We start from the raw sequence: 22215 nt of genomic DNA, 5'->3' as shown, positions 1-22215 counted from the left end.
AGGCGGACTGTGAGCGATAATCACTGAAGGAAATTACTTCCACACGAAGGAAGGAGATCGCTTGTGCCGTGGCAAAGTGCTTTCCTGGGAAGAGCAGAAAGTTCACTCGAACAGAGCTGAGAACCAGATTCAGAGAAAACTGAGTGGGGCCGAGCTGAGCCGCACCGAACCGAGCCGATCACGTGAACGCGATCCAGGGGTGGTATGCGGTGGACTGGGAGGCAGTCGGGGCGAGCCGAGCCAGTCTCGCAAGAGCGACCAGGGGCTGGGCGGGGCGAGCAAGCTGAGCGAGCCGAGCCGAGCCAGTCTCGCAAGCGCGACCAGGGGCCAAGCCGAGCAAATCGTGTAAACACAATCGAAACTGGACAGGGCAGAACTCGTCTGCCATGAACTAGCGCTAGTTTCCCAAACTATAAACTCCTTCGAGGCCAAGGCCCCTTGAGAAGACGGTTCAAAGGGGAATTCTGTGTCTGCTATCCTGCATGCTCAAACCCTAAGGTTCAATACACAAGGATGAATCCCAGCAAAGCAACCAAAGCAGCTGGCGGGCAGTATCAAGACACCTGGTGTCTCGGCACCAAGACACCTGGGTGTCCTGGCACCAAGACACCTGGGTGTCTCAGCACTTTCTCTCGTCCTGTGCCTCTTGTCAGGAGAACACTCGTGATTCATAGGATTTGAGCGACCCAAGAGACTCCCAAAAATCGGGAGCGGCTGCTTTCAGTTTCCTAAGAAATCGAAAAGAACCTGGCTCAGAACCAGTCTTAGACGCAGACTTCCAAGACCGGCAACAAGGGCGCGGCCTCGAGAGGCCGTGCTCTCATGGCCCCAAAAAGCCAGTCCCCAGAGGAGAATGCAAATCGGCTCCCGCCCTTGGAAGAGCCAACGAGAGAAACTTGTCTCCCGGAAGAGAGCTGTCCCTTAGAAGTCCCGCAGGACTCCCAAAGGGAATCTCTTCCCTGCTTCTTCTGGTGTTCGAACCGACAGGATCGAAACACCAGGCTGGGAACCCAACCAAGCACTGGCAAGCACTCGGTGAGCGCTTGTGGTGCTGGGAGGAAGAGCTGAGACACCTGGGTGCCTCGGCCCTTTCTCTCGCACTGCTCCCGAACTGGGCCGGGGAGAGTACTCTTCAGACCAGATCGGGATACTCGATATTCCATAGAATCTCGAGCACTCAGAGTGGCTCGTGCACGAGCGCCCAAAGCAGCCCCCGTCTTAGAGGTGGAACCTCTAGGACTGGGAACGGGATTGCAAACCGAGGTCCGCATGCCCGCAGCTCCCGAAACACAAAACCCAGGGGTATGCGAATCGGTTTCCTAACTTGAAGGTTGGGAAGAGCCAACGAGAGATCCACTGCCTACTCAGAAGGAGGTAGTCCCTAGACATCCAAGGACATCAAGGGGAAAGAAGCAGCTTTCCTCTCCTTCGGCCAACAGAGGGCTGTCCGATTCCCGGGACCCCCTTGGACCTAGGGAGAGGATGGGAAGAGGCAGCAGAAGACGAAATCAAAGATAAGATGAAGAAGCTGGAAGAAGACAGCGGCTACTTCCACAGGGCGACTTCCTTCACCTTCACTCCGACATCTTCTACAGGATTGTGGACACGAAACATCATAACCTCCAGGGCAGCTAGGCAGGAACACAACGGAAGTGGCCTGGGACACAACCACCAGGAGAAGCAGCGGGCATGATCAGGACAGCCCATGCAGGAGCTACGGCAGCGGTTCAGAAGGCAGGAACTACCGCAACGGCCAGGAATGTCACTTTCACAAGGCAACTTCCTTCACCTTCACTCCAACATCTTCTACAGGATGGTGGGCATTGTAACCTTCAGGGCAGCTAGGCAGGAACGTAACGTATGCAGCCCAGGGCATGACCACCAAGAGAAGCAGCAAGCACAATCAGGACAGCCAATGCAGGAGCTACAGAAGCAGTTTGGAAGGTAGGAGCTACAATAACAGCCAGGAATGTCACATGAACATCACCAGCAACGACAGGAGCGATCAGGATGGCTGCAGCAGGAGACCGGGAAGAGCCGCTCAGAGACTGTCGTCAAGTTAACAGAAGCATAACACAGGAAACAGCAGGAGCAGATGGACCACAGATGTGCCAGAGACAGTGCCACAGCATACATGAAGGCCAGCAATGACAGCAATCGATCCACATCGGCGGGAACAGAGTCAGAGTGATCCCGACGTGAAACTGTGCCATTCCAACCAGGTACTGTGGTCAATCCCAAAGCAACACTGAATGAACGTCGGGACTCCTTCATGTAAGATATTCCGAGATATCAAGCCAACTACTGCTGTGCCTGTGATGGTCACTGTCAACCTGAAAGAAAAAGCAAAGATGATTAGTAGAGGGAGACCCGCTCGCTACGAGGAGAACTGCCCTACGCAGCAAGAGGAGGCCCCTTAGAAGAGGTCGCCCGATGCCTGTGCCCCACCGCCCCCCTCCTCGTGGTCTTCGCCCAACAAGTGAGCGAAGAGGGCAAAGGAGACAGATCTCTACTGAAGGAGAGAAAGGAAGAACTTACAGGGAGAGAGAAGGAAGGAGGGGAGGCCACCAAGGGCGCCGTGGAAGCAGAACTTACCGACGACGCCCACAACCTCCCCCAGCAACTCTTTATAGCGCAGGTAGCGAAAACACCACTCAGCACAAGTAGGAAGGAAGTAGTCATGTCCTTATACATGGAGGGCAGGAGCCCAAGAAGGGAAGCGAACTTTTTCATCCCGATCAAAGAAGGGGAGCGAAGATATTACGTCCCAACTAATATCTTCGAACGTACTGGGGGACGCCTTCAGTATCTAAATAAAGGGCTACTGGAAGAGAAGCATTCCCACTCAGTTACGTCCCTCTAAATATGCCCTTGGCCGTCAAACCCGAGACACAGACACAGGGGAACAATGGCTTATGCAAGGTTATCACAAATCGTGGGTTTGTATTAATAAATATCAAACACACGCAATATATACACAAAAATACAGGAAGATCCCACCAGGATAAAAAAGAGCTTAACGACAGTCCAGTAGAGAGATCTGAAAACACATCTGCAACGCATGGCGGCCGAAAGCAAACTGGAATGTTTACACCCAGGCAGGCCAGTATTCCCGCCTGCCTGGCAGTAGTTACTGCCTAACCACCTTGTTCAAGAGTTTAACGGCCGTGTCCAGCTTCGCTGTAAGTAATTCCTAATGTAAAAGACTGACGGTTTGTATATCGTGTCGGAACAAATAAAGTTTTATATATATTTACCAAGTAATTACATAGCTATAAGTTTCCTTGCATGGCAGCTTAATTTCAAAAATTTGTGGGTAATGCCTCAAAGTATAGTGCAGGTGACTGGTCCCACCCACTAATGGGAATACCAGGAACTACTAGCAGACAACCTCATTCTGTTGATGCCATACAGTAAACCCCCGTATTTGCAGTCTCACGATTCGCGAACTCACTTATTTGCAGATTTCTCTGTGGAACTTATATACACATTATTCGTGGAAAATTCACCCATTCGCAGTATTTTTTACTGAGAAATATTCAAGAATTACGGTATTTTTATATTTTCATGACTAAATGCACTTTTTGGGATAAATCTATTAAAATACTCAGGTATAAGCATTTTTAGAGGGATTTTTTGTTTGAACTATCAAAATAGGCAGTTATAAGTGTTTTTAGAGGGGTTTTAAATATTCGTGGATTTTAGCTATTTGCAGGGGGTTTACTGTATGTCAATGGAGGGGAGGAGGGAGGGCTCTGACCAAGTAATTACTTGGTAAGTATATATAAAATTTTATTTTATCATAAAAATGTCATCTTTATATAAGTGACTTACCAAGTAATTACATAGCTGATTCCACACTGAAAGGACGAGGGAAAATGGACATATTCTAATCCAAAATATTACGTCATGTAATGAATTTGAAATAGAAAAAAAAATGCTAGCATTGAATACAATGCTTGTAGTTCCTTATTAGCTAAGAGAGCCTGCAATAGAAAACTGCCTCTGGTCGGTGCTCATCTTAACCTGTAGTAAGCGTGGCAGTATAGCCAAAGGTTGCCCCTACTTTACTGGGAACTTTGCAGTGAGGGAAGTTCTCTGATGGCTAGCAAAGCATAATTGAAAATTTTGCAGCGGAGGAGCTAACCGAAGTTTAGCAACACTTCGAAAGTGCCTGCAAAACTTCAAAAGTGCCTTGCCCTGGGCGCAGTACCACAATAAAAAAAAAAAAAAAAAAAAAAACACACACACACAGATAAAACTGTCACCTGCACTGGAAAAAAAACCATGACCCATCCACTGAAAGTGGTGGGTGCTCCAGGTACATTGTACCCCGTGGTTCTCACAACACTCGTTACCTTGCTACAGGGTGAAGAGAAAGTAGGAAGAAATCCTCTGCTTCCTTCCACGATGCCAAGCCAGTTACTAATAAATGCAAGGTACTGCAAAAAAAAAATTTTAACACTGTTAAACTTTCTGAAGAAGTGAGAAGAGAAAAACAATAATACTTCCATTAGGTTGACTGTAGGATGGACTTAATGGGCGTACATGCATTAAGGCTAAAGAGGAAGATGTTCTAGCATCTTTAGCCTTCATTAAAAAGCAGGCATACTGCTCTCCTGAAACTAAGAATGATCTCAAAAGATCAAGTCCATACATGACGAAGAACAATGCGTTCTTAGACTGAGGGCAAAACAACTTCCTTGTCAGAACACTTAAGGTTATGAAAAGCCTGTTTTTCCAGCCCTGCTCAGGTAATACCCAAAAACTCATTACTACGTTCTGCCCTAACACTTTTTCAGTTCCCAGCAAATGAAAGTGTAATACAGGCAGTCCCCGGTTAATGGTGATCCGGTTTTACAGCACTTGCCTAGTGACGAAAATCGCAGATTTCTGCTTATCAACGCCGATGATTGGGTATTGGCACTGATACATATCTAACAGAGGCGCTGATAATTGAAAATCGGGGCTTTTTGGCGCCGATAAGCCCCAAAAATTGCCAAAAAAGCGCTGAAAATTGCCAATTTTCAGTTATCATTGCACCCCCAGAACGGAACCCCGGCTGATAACCAGGGACTGTCTGAGACAGTCCCCAGTTTACGATGGGGGTTCCATTCCTACACCAGGTCGTAAGTCGAAAATCATTGTAAACCGAAAAATCATCGAAAATCATAAAAAATCCCAAGAAAATCTTACTTTTAATGCTCTGGGTGTGTTGAAAACGATGTAGACTGCATTTTTATTGAGTTTTTCATCCAAAAAAACTCCAAATTTTGATTATTCTGCCATTTTGGAGCCATATTTCTTCCATCTGATCGGCATACAATGCATCATAACCCTGGAACATGAGTCATAAACCAGGAAATAACTTCTGACGAATATATTTGAAAAGTGTCGTAACCTCGGAACATCGTAAGCCGGACCTGTCGTAAACTGGGGACTGCCTGCATCTCTCAATTACTATCAAACATTATTTGAGACTTGTTGATATGCACTTCAATACTGAAAAAATTGGTTAATAAAGAACGCAATACAGGCAGTCCCTGGTTAATGGCGGGCTTGGTTAACGCGATCCAGTTTTACGGCGCTTGTCTAGCGACAAAAATCTGCAATTTTTGGCGCTGAAAATTGCCAATTTCCTCTTATTGGCACCGATAACTGGGTATTGGCGCCGATAACTGAAAATTGGCACTTTTTGTCGCCGATAAGCCCCAAAAATTGCCGAAAATCACCAATTTTCGGTTATCATCACACCCTCAGAACAGAACCCCTACCGATAACCGGGGACTGCCTGTATTTATATTTTATCACCCCAATCAGTAAACAAGGTAACGAACTCAATTTTTAAGTTTTTTACGCTACTCGGAAAAGGAAAGTTAACTTTTATCAACATAGCTCGAAGTACACTGAGTACCATCATACAGACATATCTCAAATCCTATCAAACATTATTTGAGATTTTCTGATATGTATACACTACCAAAAATGTCGCCCCATTAGTGAACAAAATATATATGTTATTAAGTTCTTCGGAAAAGGAAAGTTAACCTTACCGGCAATAGTTGAAGTACACAGAGTATCATCATACAGACACATCTAAAATCCTAACGTACATTAATTGAAACTTGCATATAAGTAATTCATTACCACAAATATTGGTTCGACAACGAACGCAGTGTTTACATTTATTACATAACTGGTACAGTGAACCCCCCGTATTCGCGGGGATGCATACCACACCCGCCCCGTGAATAGCTAAAATCCGCAAATACTTAAAACCCCTCTAAAAACACTTATAACTCCCCATTTTGATAGTTTAAACACAAGAAAAACCCTGTAAAAATGCTTATACCTGAGTATTTTAATAGTTTTATCACAAAAAGTGCATTTACTCATGAAAATTATATGAAAATACAGTAATTAGTGAATATTTATGTGAAAAATACCGCAAATGGGCAAATTTTCCGCGAATGATGGCTAGATATGTTCCACAGAGAAACCCGCGAATGCGTGAGTCCGCGAATCATGAGAACCCAAATACGGGGGTTTACTGTAAAGGTGGTAGCGTGGTAAACTACACTACCAGTAGTTAAACAATTTGACCAGTAGTTAAACAATTTGACTGTGAATTTGCTATTGTAGCGAAATATGATAAACTTGAATCAGATCTTAAAAACAAACAATAAAATACTGATCCTGAAGGCTGTAGGCTTGAAGGTTGCTCGAAATCACCAATAATACATTACTGAAATCCAGTCTCCGACTGGCAAATTTAAGAACAAAGTTGACATCGACACTCGGTGCTGACTCAAGCACCGGCAGAAACAAAATGAGGTTGTCTGCTAGTAGTTCCTGGTATTCCCATTAGTGGGTAGGACCAGTTACCTGCACTATACTTTGAGGCGTTACCCTTGAATTTTTTCATTTAAGTTGCCGTGCAAGTTAACTTATAGCTATGTAATTACTTGGTAAGTCACGTATGTAAAACTTCAGGTTTGTATTTTTGTGGGAACAAACAATAATTCTAAATGGTCATTTAAACATTCTTTACCTAATTCTAACTTTGATGACTGGGTGATTGTCTGCTACTATCCTCAGACTGTTTTCCTTGCATGTTCTTTTGCCTCATTTCATAAAGTTGCATGGCTAACATCTCCTGTTCATCATAATGTCGTCCTTTAAAGTAAGGAGAACCAATATACTTGTAACTGAAAAAAAGGAGAATAGTAATTATATTAATGATAATCACAGGCCAATGCATATCATGGACATTTAATAAAGAGTTGTTTAAGCATGTGAAATTTGGGAAAAATGCTTACATTCCAAAGCATAATAACCTATACTGCAAGGATGATTCCATATAAAAATGTTCAGTCTACACTAACCAATCACTAGCATCATCTTGGATTTTTGCTCTGTGAAATCCATCTTAGCAAATCACACTTTCTTTTCATCAAGTTGAACAGATGTATTTTATTGTTGGTGAGTTTTTACAACAAATTGGCCCACATACCAGGCAGCCTTCAAATAGGCAAGGTGTGCAAAGAAATACAGGATAAGATAAAAAAACAGCAAGCTCTATAAATCTGACCACTATAAATGTGGGAACAATGGTACTCACCACAATTTGGAAAGATTTCCAGATGAAGTAACATGAAGTGCTACAGTCAGAGATGTTACCAGGAGACCTACGTGGCCACAAAGAAACTGACACGGTTTTATGGATGTGATAGAAAGATATAACTTAGAAGAAAAAATCAAGCGGGAGAGGCAGTACTGCAATTTTGCTAAAACCAAGGATTAAAGTTGCAAGCATTTATTGAAAATAAAATTTAACTTCATATAAAAACTCAATACAGTACTCCAAAAAGGCTAATCTTCCATAGCAGCCGTTTCTAGAAATGTGACAAAAGAGATGTCCCCTCTTTCCACCTAATTCTCTGTGCAATCTGAACCAGATTCAACTTGAAGGAACTGGGAGATTAGCACATTATTTTGTAAAGCAATGTGTTTATGAATACTGCATTATTCTATTCAGTTACATTTTTTCTACACAAACTCATTTAAGAGTTCTAGCCCAGTGCCTACTCAGGTGGGATGGACTCAGCCATAAGATCAAGAGAGCTTTGAACTTCTAGAGTTGCTGGACCATGAACCTGTTGGCTAAAGATTAGCAGGTGAAACAGAAGTCTTCAAGCTAACAAGAAGTCATAACTGGACTGGGCATTGTTAGTAAGGCCATGGCCATGGGATGCACTCAGACTTATATGTGACAGCAAAGCAAGATGCAAATTATTACAATTTTTATAAGACAAAGTAGCTTTATGAAGATGATGAATGGTTCCCTGGTCCCCCTTCTTCAAGTCAAAACAAAATTTGACCTGCTACCACCAAAGGAATAATTTAACATGAATCAATCTGTCCATGGAGTTTTATCTCTCAGGTAAATCTGGATGCTTAAAATTCAGAGGTGACTTAAAGTTGGAAGAATATGGTTACTTAAAACTTACTTTTTCAGCCCAAAGGAAATGTGTTCCTAAAAACTTTATCTATGATAGACAGACTACAAGCCACCATCCCAAGATGCAAGATTGAAAGTCCAAGGATCATAAGGTAGGCCACAGCACTCCAGAGCTACAAGTCTTAAGTGAAGAGCATTCCAGGAAAGCTCAACGTTGGCACAGTTTACTTCAGCAGCCTAAGTTGAGAACAAACATTTCAATTATTCTAAAGTGGGGGTCTTCTCAAAGTATAAATTATGAGATGGATTAATTTTCTTTTATGTAGTTGCTCAAGGAACATTTTTTGTTGCAGTTTTGAGAATAGTGAAGTAAAGAAATCCCTCCATAAAAGTTTTTTTTTTAGTTTGTGATTTCAATTTTGTCCTAAATATTGCTGCCACTACTTATTTTCTCTCAAATTTAAAAAGTGACCAAGTACAAATTAGCACAACAGATGACTGACTCTGTTGAGCAGTTGTATACTTAACAATAGATGGCTCTGTTTGATGCTGTATATTTGTTTTGCAGCCTTTACTTCTGCTTCCTTGGTGTGGAAAAAAAGGAAACAACCTGTAATTTGTATCATCTGGAAGAAACCTAAGCAGTTTTCCAGTTATAGCAGCTATCACTCCTACTCAAGAGGTTGATCTTTGTTGCCATGATACATTGAAACCTTTCAAAGCGTGAATTTTCAGAAGTTTCTAACAGCCAACACTGCATTAGCTTAATAAGTCACCTTTGTTTGTGGCATCAAGGTTGTGACTTTGCAGTGCAGTGACCGTTACTGCTAGAATGATGTCCAGATCCCTGTGTCTTAATAAATACTACCTTCAGTTTTCAATAATTAACACAGTTATGATTATTCAGAACCAACTAAACCAAAGTGTTGTTCGAAGAACTGTAATTTTTTTTATGGAGGTTTAAGGCACATTTTTCATACTTTTTTTATAGTATTACCCTTTTCCAATGTGTAGTTGATATATTGGCAATATTTTACAAACAGGCTTGATTATTAACTTAATAGCTTCTTGTTTTTGATCGTGAGTACTTACTTGCAGGGGACTGTAGGCCTTTGGTAACTTACTTGGGAAGTTTGATTCCGCCACATCTTCCTTCAAGATCACGAATCAAAACAAACTCCTGGATGCTTGTCACAGATTTTAGTTTAAATTTCATGCAATTAATTTTTGTAAAGTAATTAAACCATTCAACATAAAATATGAAAGTTCAGCATTTACTTATTCTCATTCATTTAACTGATGTTCTATTTTATCATTAAAAGTACAGTAATTTATTCCCAGGTCTTCACTGTTTTTGAAATGTGAAATCTTTCATTTACTGTAATGTCCTAGAACTTTAGTTGTTTATTTCAAATAGACACTTATTTTGAGAATTTGACCAGTAATATTAAGTGAAAAAATTTTAGTATACCTGAGTATCACTTATTTTTTAAGGTTGACAATATGATTTTCTTAAAGTTTTACATAATTTATTTGTTCAAGATATTTCCAGGTCAAGCTGACTGTGATTATGTAAACAACTACTTTTATTCTGGGAGTATATAGGGTATATCCCAGCATTTTCAAGAGATGGAGCAACCATATAAATAGCAGCCCATGATTGGTGCAGCCAGACAAGACCTACAGAGCAAGACAAGACTTGAGCAAGAGCAAGGCAAGTTGCCAGTCTCCAGTCATCTACAGATAAAGGAGAAATCAGTGCTTTCAGTTCTGTATAATCATTTTAGTGTTTTGCCTCAGCAGAACAGTCTGGGGCCAACCTCTCAGTACCACTACAAGGGAAGATCAGTCAGAAGTTAACATTACCTCCTGGGATACATCCAGATTGCTTTTTTAAATAAATTTTATGTTTATCTACACCAGGTATAAAGTTAATGACCTGACCACTGCGCAACGAACTATACCTAACACCACTGTGTGACAATTTCTTTTTCCACTTTTATACAATGTTGCTACAAAGTACAGTAATTAAATACAATCACCACCTTGATATGTTAATAGAGCAGTTTTCTTTGGAAATTTTGTTTGTCACTATAATAAATAACTGTATTTTTAAAGTATTTTAACATTTTCCTTTTAGAATCTTAGTGTATCTGAAAATCAGTGAAATAAAATTATCAATGTTTTTATTCATTTATTAAGCAAAGTCGTTCAGAATTTTAGTTGGGATATAGCTGATATTCTCCATGTAATTATTGAAACAAGGAATTTCAATTTTCAAAATGTAATTTATTCAGAGTTTATGCAGACCCCTCACTGATTTTTACCTTTCTGGTCATCTACAATCTTTATTTATGGTTCAAGTTTCTTTGTAGAACTCAAACAGCTCCTTAGAATAAACCCAATTTTTGGTTGGGTATATCTGTTATAAATAATACATTACCATTTATTATGACAAAGTTCTTTTAACCTTGTAATTTCTTGTAATTTCTGACTCCATACAATTTCTCTTGCCAAAAGAGAGAGAGGGGATTTTTTATATTGTATAACAGTTCATTATATTTGTGCAGAATGATTTAAAAACAGGTTTTGACATAGGAAAAACCTATTTTTACTGAGGCGCTGTTTGTCCTCAAAATGCTCCTTCCATGGTCTACAGAGCTCCATGGTGACCAAACTAATATCAAAGAAATTCTCTTCTAATTTATTGTGGAAGCATGTTGGCTTATTCATTGAATAACAGTGGTTGTCCAACATATACTCTGTTGAGGCTGTCGTTTTCCTTGATAGAGAGTCTGCTATTACAATGAGACCCCCTGTTTTGAGGTGAACTGCAGACATGTGCCACTTCCTTGCTTGTGCCATCAAATATGGCTAATCCTTATCATATTGAGAGTTTGGTGAATGTGATCCAGACCTCCTGATGTCTGATACTGTGGTTATGTCCTCTCTTCTGGAGGTTTGAGTTTTTATAAAACAAAGACAGTCATCAGCTCAAGAACTTGATATAACAATTCCTGAGTAGCTGATTACCTCCCTCCACCTAACAATGGTTTTAATCTAATCATTCGAGGCATCTGTGAGTTTGTCATGCAGATGGAGGAGTCAGGGTGACCTGTTTCACCACAGATTCCTTCCAAATTTAAGGCCAAGTATCTAATTCCAACTCTTTTTATCCTTTGATGAGGTCTGTCTCACATCTTTTTCTGCATAACTAACCCAAGCTATTTGTCTCATATTTTAGTTGCAATCTATGTATTGGATCTATGTTGGGATAAGAATGCAGCAGGCCCATCATACGTTCTAATTGCCATCTGAAACTCTGGATATGTGCAAGGAACCTTTTGAAATCTGCCTTATTCTGTTTTATGATGGGGAGAGACAACAGGCCATGAAGAGTATCATGACTGTTAGGCTAATAAGGCATTTGTCTTCAAAAGGGTATATAAGAAAAAAATATAGTTTCTATATAGAAATCTCAACTGGGATATAGACGGCTGCATGAGACCTACTAGTATATAACTTTTGCAGATATGTTGCAAGTTCGTAAAAACTAGGTTATTTTATTTGAGCTGATACTGTTTATGTATAACCCTAGGCTTAATTGTTCTTTTAACCTAGTATAGGTTATTTTATTTAGGCTAGGATAGATCATGTTTAACCCTAGGCTTATTTGTTCTTTAAAACAGAATAGGTTATTTTATTTAGGCTAGTCTACTGTTTTTGTATAACCTAGGCTTATTTGTTCTTTCTTAACTTGGTATAGGGTATTGTCAGTAACTCAGAATTATTATAACCTTATAATTATTCAACTATTTGTCTAATCAGTTTGTTGTTTATATCAATCCTAGGTTATTTGGTTTACTATATAAAACAGTAATCACTATTGTGTAACATTAGTGAAACCTCTCATCCACCAGGTTATAACTTATAATCTAGGCTACTGCCTAAACTGGTTATTTTATTACAGTTTAGTGTATGGATTTGCATAAACAAAACACAATTAGCTTAGTTCAGTATGCAGCCTTAAGGCTAGGGAAAATCTCATCTAATATGTAGATTATTATTTCATCTAACTAATTATAAGGTAATGCCTAAGCTTATTATTCGATTTAGCTCATGCTAAAGTGCACTGGCTTATATATAAGGGAAAAAAATTTATCCTAATATGTAGCCTCATTGTTAGGCTATCGATTTATTCTCAGATATTGATTTCTAATTAGGGTTCTAGAAAAGGTAGGCCACTTAGGATATGTAATCCAAGGATGTTACATAGGCTACAGACAACATCCACTATTAATCTAGTCTGAATTGTTCTCACTTACTGCCTAAATTATTGTAGACATCAGCATAATCTGAAAGGATTTTCCATATTAATAGTAAGTTGTGAACATTTCTTTGGTTAAAACATTTAGTTAGAACTTAAAACAATTTTCGTTTTACAAAACTAGGTAACAATCAACGCTTTGAACTAGGTAGGCTAGCGATCAACGAGGAGTTCGGCTTTAATACAATGAAATTATATAAATTCTAAAAGTTTAAAACTAAAAACTTTCAACTAGTTTGTTAATATTAAGTAATTATCTTGCTATTTTTGATGTTTCCATAATCCTCGATAAAGAAAACGGAGAAAAAAGTCGAATTTTTCAGAGCACTTGTATGCGTGAACTGTCTACTACAGACTAAACAGAGTAATGGCTCCTTGGTCTTTTAACGGCCCAGTTGTAAACAGAGAAGATGCGATGAGCTTGTAATAGTCAATTTCTTGCAGGTTAATTTGACATGGAAAAACTGGTTTCAGCTTTGTTGAAGATAAGGAAAGTGCCCTCTTATGTTTGAGTCCATTATATACTCCATGATGTGTTATAATGTTAATCATTATGACACAATACCTGGCCAAAAGACCAGAATTAGAAGAGAATTCTTTTGATATTAGTTTGGTCACTATGGAGCTCTGGGTAGACCATAGAAGGTAACTCCTTTGAGCTCCACCAGTCAAGTTTATCAGGCTCCACTCAAGGATCTCAGGACTTTGTGGAAGATCTTTTATGAAACAGGTTATAAGGAAGTGAGGACACCGGAATTCCAAGGCAGGCTCTTTCAGTAACTCCTAGTAAGAAGGGTTCCGGTACGGAGAGTAATTCTGGACTTGTCCCGCCTGAATTCCTACATTCAAGGCGACAAGTTTCAGATGCTTACAGTCTCCTGCCTGACCCTACTGCCCCGTGGAGCCGTAATCCACCTCTCAGATCTTTTTCGACGCCATTATCACGCCCGGTTGCAAGAAGGTTCTCCCCTTTCTGGGGTTCAGGCTCGGAAGGCAGGCATATTCCTTCAAGGTGATGCCTTTCGGCCTCAACATAGCCCCAAGGATTTTCACCAAGTTGACAGACACGGTCGTACAACAACTCCGGTCTCAAGGGATTACGCTGGCCGCGTATCTAGACGACTGGATCATCTGGGCATCCAGCCGAGGAATGCCGGAGGGTTACATCCGTGGTGGTCGACTTTCTAGAATCTTTGGGCTTTCGTAAACAGAGAAGTCCCGCCTGGTTCCGGTTGGGTTGTTTTCACGGCTAGAATCCAGTGATCTGACACTCACAAGCTCTCTCTTCCTCCTCCCAAGAGGAAAGAGATAGCCAGAGCAACCAGACAGTTTCTCAAGTCCAACGAGCTTCCTCGACGGGCCCAAGAAGAGTTTTGGGCCCTTCATTCGTCCCAGTACAGATCTGGTTGCTGAAGGTAAAACTGAAAGATATCAACAGACTGTGGCGGAGTCGTGAAAGCAAATATCAGCCCCAGAGACACAGTCTCTGATCTCCATCTGAAAGAGACTCCGCCTTGGTCGTGACTGTCAAGAGCCTGTCCAAGTCAGTCCCCTGCAAATTTCTCCTCCGCTGGTTATCCACATAGGACTCCTGCCGGTGGGGAGGATATTCTCAACACCAAGAAGTGCAGGGGACTTGGTCCCCACGCCCGCCAGTTCCATATAAACGCTCTGGAGGCCATGGCGGTCTTCCCCTTACCTTGAAGCAGCTTCTTCCCAAGAAGATCTACAGAAGGCTGGTTCTGGACAGCCACGCATAGTCCACTGCATAAACAGGAGAGGTTCAAAATCCAGCCGGATCAACCAGGTAATGATTGCACTTTTCTCCTTGGCGTGCAAGAACAAGTGGCACCTGGTTCATCATCTGCAGGGGTCCGGAACGCTGTATGATTCTCTATCAAGCGCACCCCCACGAGTCGGAGTGGTCCCCTTGTGGACAGAGCCTCGCCCACCTGGATCTGCAACCAAGTTCCGGCCTGGACAGATTTGTTCGCAACCAAGCTCAACAACAAGCTTCCCACATGTAGATCCCAACCTGACCCTCAAGCTCTTTTCAATGGACGCAATGTCATTGATTGGAACAGGTGGGAAAGAAGATTTATCTGTTCCTCCAGTGAACTTGTTGTTAAAGGTCCTTCACAAACTCAGGACATTATTCAAGGGCTTGGCAGCTCTAGTGGCTCCTCACTGGCCAAAGAGCAGCTGGTTTCCACTTCTGTTGGAACTGGAAACTGCCACATCCAAACTCCCAGTCCGAAACTAACACAAGTAGTAAAAAACTCAGACTGTGTCAGCTTCTCAAAATTCAAAATGCCCTGGCTTTGTGAACTTTATGAAATTTGGTGGCTCAAAGGATGCTGTTGATCCTGTCAATACCATGTTCTTGGAATCAGATACAGGTATCTCCACTTCGGCAGTACGAATTCAGCAGTTAAGAAGCTAGCACTCTTTTGAAGAAAGAATTTGAGGTTACAGTAATGACCATAAATTTGGCAATCTCCTTTTTTAGATCACTGTTTGAGTAGCTGGCTTAGCCTCCAGTACTGTTACGCCACAGTCAAGTCGGCTTACGAAAGTGGCTTTTTGTACGGTTTCAAAATTGACCAGATCCTTTACTTTTCTTCCATCCCTAAGGCTCAGTACCCACTTGAGACCGGCATCCGGGCCCACATATGGTTTCCTGGTTTTTGAATGACGTTGAAGTAGCCTCAGATATCGATAATCAGTCTTGTCCCTACCTTTCCTTATTGAGGAAAACGTTGTTCTTAGTTAGCCTAGCTTCAAAAGTAGGAATTTCAGGAGCTGTCTGCACTCTCTAGGAACCCAAACTATCGACTTCCTTCCATCAGGAGGTTTTATGATTCTCACCCTAAATTCCTAGCCAAAAATGAAGATCCGCAGAATAGGTGGTCGCCTTGGAAAATTCCTCCTCAAGACCTGTCCCTGTGTCCAGTTCATACATTGAGGGCTTATTTAGACAGCTCCTCACATCTCATCTGGGCCTCTTTATCAGGAAGGGGTGGGGGTAATATCTCATGTCTGCTATTAGACAGCAAATCCTTTACTTTATCAAGCAGGCTAATCCTGACTCAGTCCCAAGAGTTCATGATATTAGAGCTGTACACCTCCATTAACTACTTCATTACATGAATTTCATGGATCTTACCAAATACACTGGTTGGAAGTCACCCTTGGTTCAAATCGTCACTATTTGAAATCCTTAGAAGCTCTTAAATTTCAGTAGTCGCGTGCAGGAACGTTGTCCCTCCCTCTGGTACCTCCTTCTGATTCCTAGTCAATTCTTCCTCCACCCAGCTATCCCCTTACAGTCATTTCAAGGTCAGGCGTGCCTTGACTTTCTCACCTGACCGTGTTATCTGTATATTTGTCTAATTGACACATTTATGTTATAATGTTTTCAATTTTGTATAGTTATTTTGTTTAAGTATATTTTTTTTATATTATGTTAATTTTAAGCTCCCATCAGTTACATTTGTACATTATTTGTTATTATTAAGTAGCAATTAAAATTTTTTGATGGACCTTGGTCTTCTGTTCCCTTACATTTTGTTATCTCTTGCAGTTTAAGAATGATATTTATTTCTCTGAAGATACGTTAATCGCTGACACGGACCCGATCCAGAAAAAGGAATTTTGACAAGGAAAATCTATTTCTGGAGAGGGGACCCGTCACCCGGGTGACCCACTCGTCATGTGTCGTGTCCTCATAGTAAACATCATTCTGTTGGGGTGTTGTTTCATGGAATGCGGTTAGCTGTGATTTGTGTACTGTCCATGAAAGTGGTGTATGGGTTTGTAATGCACCCTCTGTGGACTTTGACTTTGGGATCTCTATAGATAAGGTTCTGTGTTTTATAGTTCAACACACGACTCCATCTAATGGAGCTCGCTCTGGGGGTAGTAACTCCAGCATTTCATTTAGCTGGTATCTAGCAACGGAATTACCTAGAAATAAGTGCTGAATGGACTTTTTCACCGGGTGACACGGTCCCCTCTCCAGAAATAGATTTTTCCTTTGTCAAAATCCCTTTTTTTTAAGTTAGCTTGTGATTTCAATTCTTAAGTAAATTTTAATACTACTTATTTTCTCTCAAATTTAAAAGTGCACTTACAAATTAGCACAACAGATGACTGACTCTGTTGAGCAGTTGTATACTTAACAATAGATGGCTCTGTTTGATGCTGTATATTTGTTTTGCAGCCTTTACTTCTGATTCCTTGGTGTGGAAAAAAAGGAAACAACCTGTAATTTGCATCTGAAGAAACCTAAGCAGTTTTCCAGTTATAGCAGCTATCACTCCTACTCAAGAGGTTGATCTTTGTTGCCATGATACGACAAACCTTTCAAGAGTGAATTCTTCAGAAATTCCTAACAGCCAACACTGCATTAGCTTAATAAGTCACCTTATTGTTTGTGGCATCAAGGTTGTGACTTTGCAGTGCAGTGACTTATTACTGCCAGAATGATATCCATATCCCTGTGTCTTAATAAATACTACCTTCAGTTTTCAATAATTAACACAGTTATGATTATTCAGAACCAACTAAACCAAAATGTTGTTCAAAGAACTGTAATTTTTTTTATGGAGGTTTAAGGCACATTTTTCATACTTTTTTTATAGTATTACCCTTTTCCAATGTGTAGTTGATATATTGGCATTATTTTACAAACAGACTTGACTATTAACTTAATAGCTCCTTGTTTGTGATCGTGACTATTTACTTGCAGGGGACTGTAGGTCGTAACTTGATTTGGGAAGTTTGATTCAGCCACATCTTCCTTCAAGATCAAGAATCAAAACAAAGTCCTGGATGCTTGTCACAGATTTTAGTTTAAATTTCATGCAATGAATTTTTGTAAAGTAATTAAACAATTCAACATAAAATAAGAAAGTTCAGCGTTTACTTATTCTCATTTATTTGTCATTAAAAGTATAGTAATTTATTCCCAGGTCTTCTTTCACTGTTTTTGAAAAGTGAAATCTTTCATTTACTGTAATGTCCTAGAACTTTAGTTGTTTATTTCAAATAGACACTTATTTTGAGAATTTGACCAGTAATATTAAGTGAAAAAATTTTAGTATACCTGAGTATCACTTATTTTTTAAGGTTGACAATATGATTTTCTTAAAGTTTTACATAATTTATTTGTTCAAGATATTTCCAGGTCAAGCTGACTGTGATTAGTGTAACAACTACTCTTTGTGGAGTATATAGGGTATATCCCAGCATTTTCAAGAGATGTGCAAACTATATAAATAGCGGCCCAAGATAGTGCAGCCAGACAAGACCTACAGAGCAAGACAAGACCTGAGCAAGAGCAAGGCAAGCTGCCAGTCTCCAATCATCTACAGATAAAGGAGAAATCAGTGCTTTCAGTTCTGTATAATCATTTTAGTGTTTTGCCTCAGCAGAACAGTCTGGAGCCAACCTCTCAGTACCACTACAAGGGAAGATCAGTCAGAAGTTAACATTACCTCCTGGGATACATCAGTATTGGGTTTTGTAAATAAATTTTATATTTATCTACACCAGGTATAAAGTCATTGACCACTGCTTTTAACAAACTATACCTAACACCACTGTGTGACAATTTCTTTTTTCCACTCTCGTGTACTACTACAAAGTACAGTAATTAAATACAATCACCACCTTGATATGTTACTAGAGCAGTTTTCTTTGGAAATTTTGTTTGCGCTTATATAATAAATAACTATTTTAAAAGTATTTTTAACATTTTTCTTAGGAATCTTAGTGTATCTGAAAATCAGTGAAATAAAATTATCAATGTTTTATTCCTTTATTACGCAAATGTCGCATCAGAATTTTAGTCTGTGGCATAGTGGTCTTCTCAGTAATTACTGAAACAAGGAATTTCAATTTACTCAAAATGTACTTCTGTTCAGAGTTTATGAAGACCCCTCACTGATTTTTACCTTTCTTTTCATCTACAATCTTTATTTATCGTTCAAGTTTTCTTTGTAGAACTCAAACAGCTCCTTATAATAAACCAAATTTTGGCTTGGGTATATCTGTTATAAAGAATACATTCCCATTTATTATGACAAAGTTCTTTCAACCTTGTAATTTCTTGTAATTTCTGACTCCATACAATTTCTCTTGCCAAAAGAGAGAGAGGGAGGATTTCAGGTTATATTGTATAACAGTTCATTATATTTGTGCAGAATGATTTAAAAATATCTGATTCTTGCCTGAAGTGAACTAACATAACTTCCGGACACACATGATAAATAACACTAGGAATTACAGTTCTGATTAAGAAATAATTTTCCTCTATTGAAGCAAAACTATACTTCACTGTTACATTAAAGTTGACCTTAAGAAAGTAGAAGAACCATTCTCTTTGGAAAAAGTACAAACCTCAAAGCAGCTGGTTCAAATATGTGACATAAATTCAACTTTCTTTGTAACATCTCTTTTTCTTGAATCAGCTATTCATTACTACAAGTAATTTAACCAGACCACCAAGTCAAATTTCTGGACTCTCTTGGTGCTGACCTAAAGAAATTGCTTTTAAATGAGGGGTAAAAACTATGGCAAGGACAGCTCAGCTGGAAGAGTTCAATGAAAAGTGAAAAAGAACTTTTAGGTGCTATCTAAAGTGTAACTGACATACTGTAGGCAGTAACTCCTCAATGGGGGCTCCTACCTACAGACTCTGGCAGAAATCAGGACGGTATATGACCACTGTTACAGCCAAATCCTTTGACTGTTGTCAAAGCTACTGTATATCAACTTCTAGTGGGGAGCTTACTATCTGAATATATAAATATCAAAAGATGACCAAACAGTGTTTCAACCATGACAATCTGACCAAACAGTGTTTCAACCATGACAGTCTCCTTTATTGTCACAATATGTACAATACTTATCCAGGTTGTCAGTCCATCAATGTCAAAACCAGTACCAGGAATGTTTGACATAAATGTTCAACAATGTCAGATACTCTACTTCCATGGATGAAGAGGCATGTCATCCTTTCTCTATGCTCCTTCAAATCTAACTAGCATCCATAAACTACATCCATTTTTACTATGTTATTTACTGTATAGACAATCACTCTGAACACAGTAAAAGAAATATCAAAGACTAACATATACAGTACATATTTCATTGGGACAGCAACAAAGGTCTAAAGAAATAATCATAATATGTAGCTATAACTCCTATGACCTGCTCGCATCAAGGAACCTAGGGTTTCAGGGGTCTAGCTGGACTTGGAAAGGTGACATAGTTGAAGAATACCCCTATTCACTTTAGAGGCATTAATTATTCTCGTGGAACTTCAAGTGTTAATAAATAATTTTTTGATGGCTCATCCTTAAAATATCAAGGTAACTGCTCTGAGAAGGAATGGTTAGTATCTTAATGTAAATATTTATAACTTACCCAAAAACAATAACAAATGATAGTGCCAATCCTGACTTTAGGATTGGAAAGTTCCAGGCATTTCGAAGTATATCCATTTCACTTTCCAAGGACTTGAAAATTATTTTCGTATGTAATATGCGCTTCACTTGGATTGCAAGGATTCTGATTTGGGGTTTTCTGATTTATATCTAAGTAGGAGTGGTTTCCATATATACACACCGCCAAGAATACCCACAAAAGCTGTTATTGCTAACTGTGGTACAGTCACCCTGAAAAACAAACAGTAAATTATAGTTAAAGATAACAAAGAAGTTAAGAGTAAGTTTTAAAATGCTAACAAGTCAAGACAGAAATTTTTATGATAAAATTTATTTTCTAAATAATTACCTCTCTATTATGCTAGCTATATTTCCTGAGTCAGGTGAGAGGACGATAGAGTGTAAAAAGTAAAAATTTAATAGGATCATTTATTTTGAACCATCTATTCACTCTTACCTTTCAAGTAGTCTGAGTGTCTAAAGTTTTCCAATCAGTTTTTTCTTCTGTTCACATTAGTGGGGAGGTGGTGGGTGATACATAATAGAGAGGTAAGTATTTAAAAAATAAATTTTGTTCTAAAAATTCCTAATTTTGAAATGAACCTTACCTTCCTATTATGATAGCCGATTCCCGCACTGAGCAATGGAGGTGGGAAAGGTGCATGGACAAATTTAATAACCCCCAAGAAAACCACAAAATTCCACCAGGAATACTGTAAGACACTACTTACCTAATGATTAGCATCCACCTGCTGGTACTGTCGCCAAGCGAGGACTAATACATTAGGTAGCAAGACCTCTGAACAATGCTGGAGGTTCCATGCTAGGGATACCATTCACATGCCGATGCAAGTGGGACACAAGGCCTTGTGCCTAGACCAGTAGAGCAATGATGGTAAAAGAATGAAGGCTTTCACTTAATACAACATAGGTACCTTTATGATCCCAAGAATTCGACAACTTCCTAACTAATTAGGAAAGGTTAGAGTACAGCTACCGTAATTGTTCAGCATACGAGTTCCCTTACCATAATGAGGGGTGAAAGAGCTCTGCACAATTCACATTGGATTTCCACATCTCAGAGATGATGTGAGGCAAATACAAAGTTACGCCTCCACTGCACTGCACGGACAACTTTCTCCAAAGAAAGATTCTTAAGGAAACTGAAAGTGGTCGCTATAGCTCGCACATCATGGAATCTTACTTTAAGCTGATGGTAAAAGAGTTGAGTCTAGATTTGTGAGCACTTCTCTGACCAGAGCCTTCACTAGACAAGACATACCATTCTTTGACAAGGGTAAGTCAGGTTTCCCAGGACTGCAAAAAATGTTGTTGACATTTTGCCTAATTTCCCTAGTCCTTTGCAAATATACAGTGATAGGGAAATTTCTTTCCCATCTGGTATCAAAGGCAACAGACTGGGGATCACAAAAGCAAGGCAGAGGATGAGCCTTAAAATCATTCTTGGTCCTGAAAAGGGGTAGAAAAGAAAAGATTGCTCCTTGGGTAGTAAAGCCAAGGCTAACAAAAACAGTCTTCACTGTCAAATCCTTAAAGGAGTTTGTGCTCAAGGGCTCGAATGGGGACATGCATAAGTACTTAAGCACCACATCCAAATTCCAGGCCAGGTGTCAATTTCCAGACTTAGGAATATCAATTTAGAAGGCATGGATGGCCTTAATATCCATGTTAGACAAAATACCTAGGCCAGTGTGCCTCAATACAGAAGATAACATGGACTGAAAAATGTCTGTTGTAGCACAAGTAAAGTAAGAATTTAATGATATCCACAGAGGTCCGGGAGCAAGAAAGCCTTCTAGAAGGGCACCAAACCCTAAATACTGCCCACTGTCTTTGATAAGTGCATTAGTTGACTCCTTTCTGGCATTAAGGATAGACTATCTGCATTCCTTTGAAAAACCCCTTGCTGGTAAGAGACGGTAGAGTCTCTCTATCTGGTCAGCTGAAGCATGGAG

The 22215-nt window shown here is 39.8% G+C and overlaps 1 long non-coding RNA gene across 1 annotated transcript in view; it reads right to left on the bottom strand.

Moving 5' to 3' along the window:
- LOC136845741 (uncharacterized) overlaps positions 1-22215 on the bottom strand; it is a 48807-nt gene that overhangs the window by 17357 nt on the left and 9235 nt on the right. The window contains exons 2-3 of the long non-coding RNA XR_010855234.1: positions 20220-20470; positions 7052-7208 (exon numbers count right to left, since the gene is read on the bottom strand). This is a non-coding gene — a long non-coding RNA (uncharacterized lncRNA). The remainder of the gene's footprint in view (positions 1-7051; positions 7209-20219; positions 20471-22215) is intronic.

The sequence above is a fragment of the Macrobrachium rosenbergii genome, chromosome 14 (genome assembly GCF_040412425.1).
Source record: "Macrobrachium rosenbergii isolate ZJJX-2024 chromosome 14, ASM4041242v1, whole genome shotgun sequence".
Classification (NCBI taxonomy): domain Eukaryota; kingdom Metazoa; phylum Arthropoda; class Malacostraca; order Decapoda; family Palaemonidae; genus Macrobrachium; species Macrobrachium rosenbergii.
The sequence above is the reverse complement of the archived record's forward strand: the minus strand, read 5'-3'. Positions and strand labels throughout refer to the sequence as shown.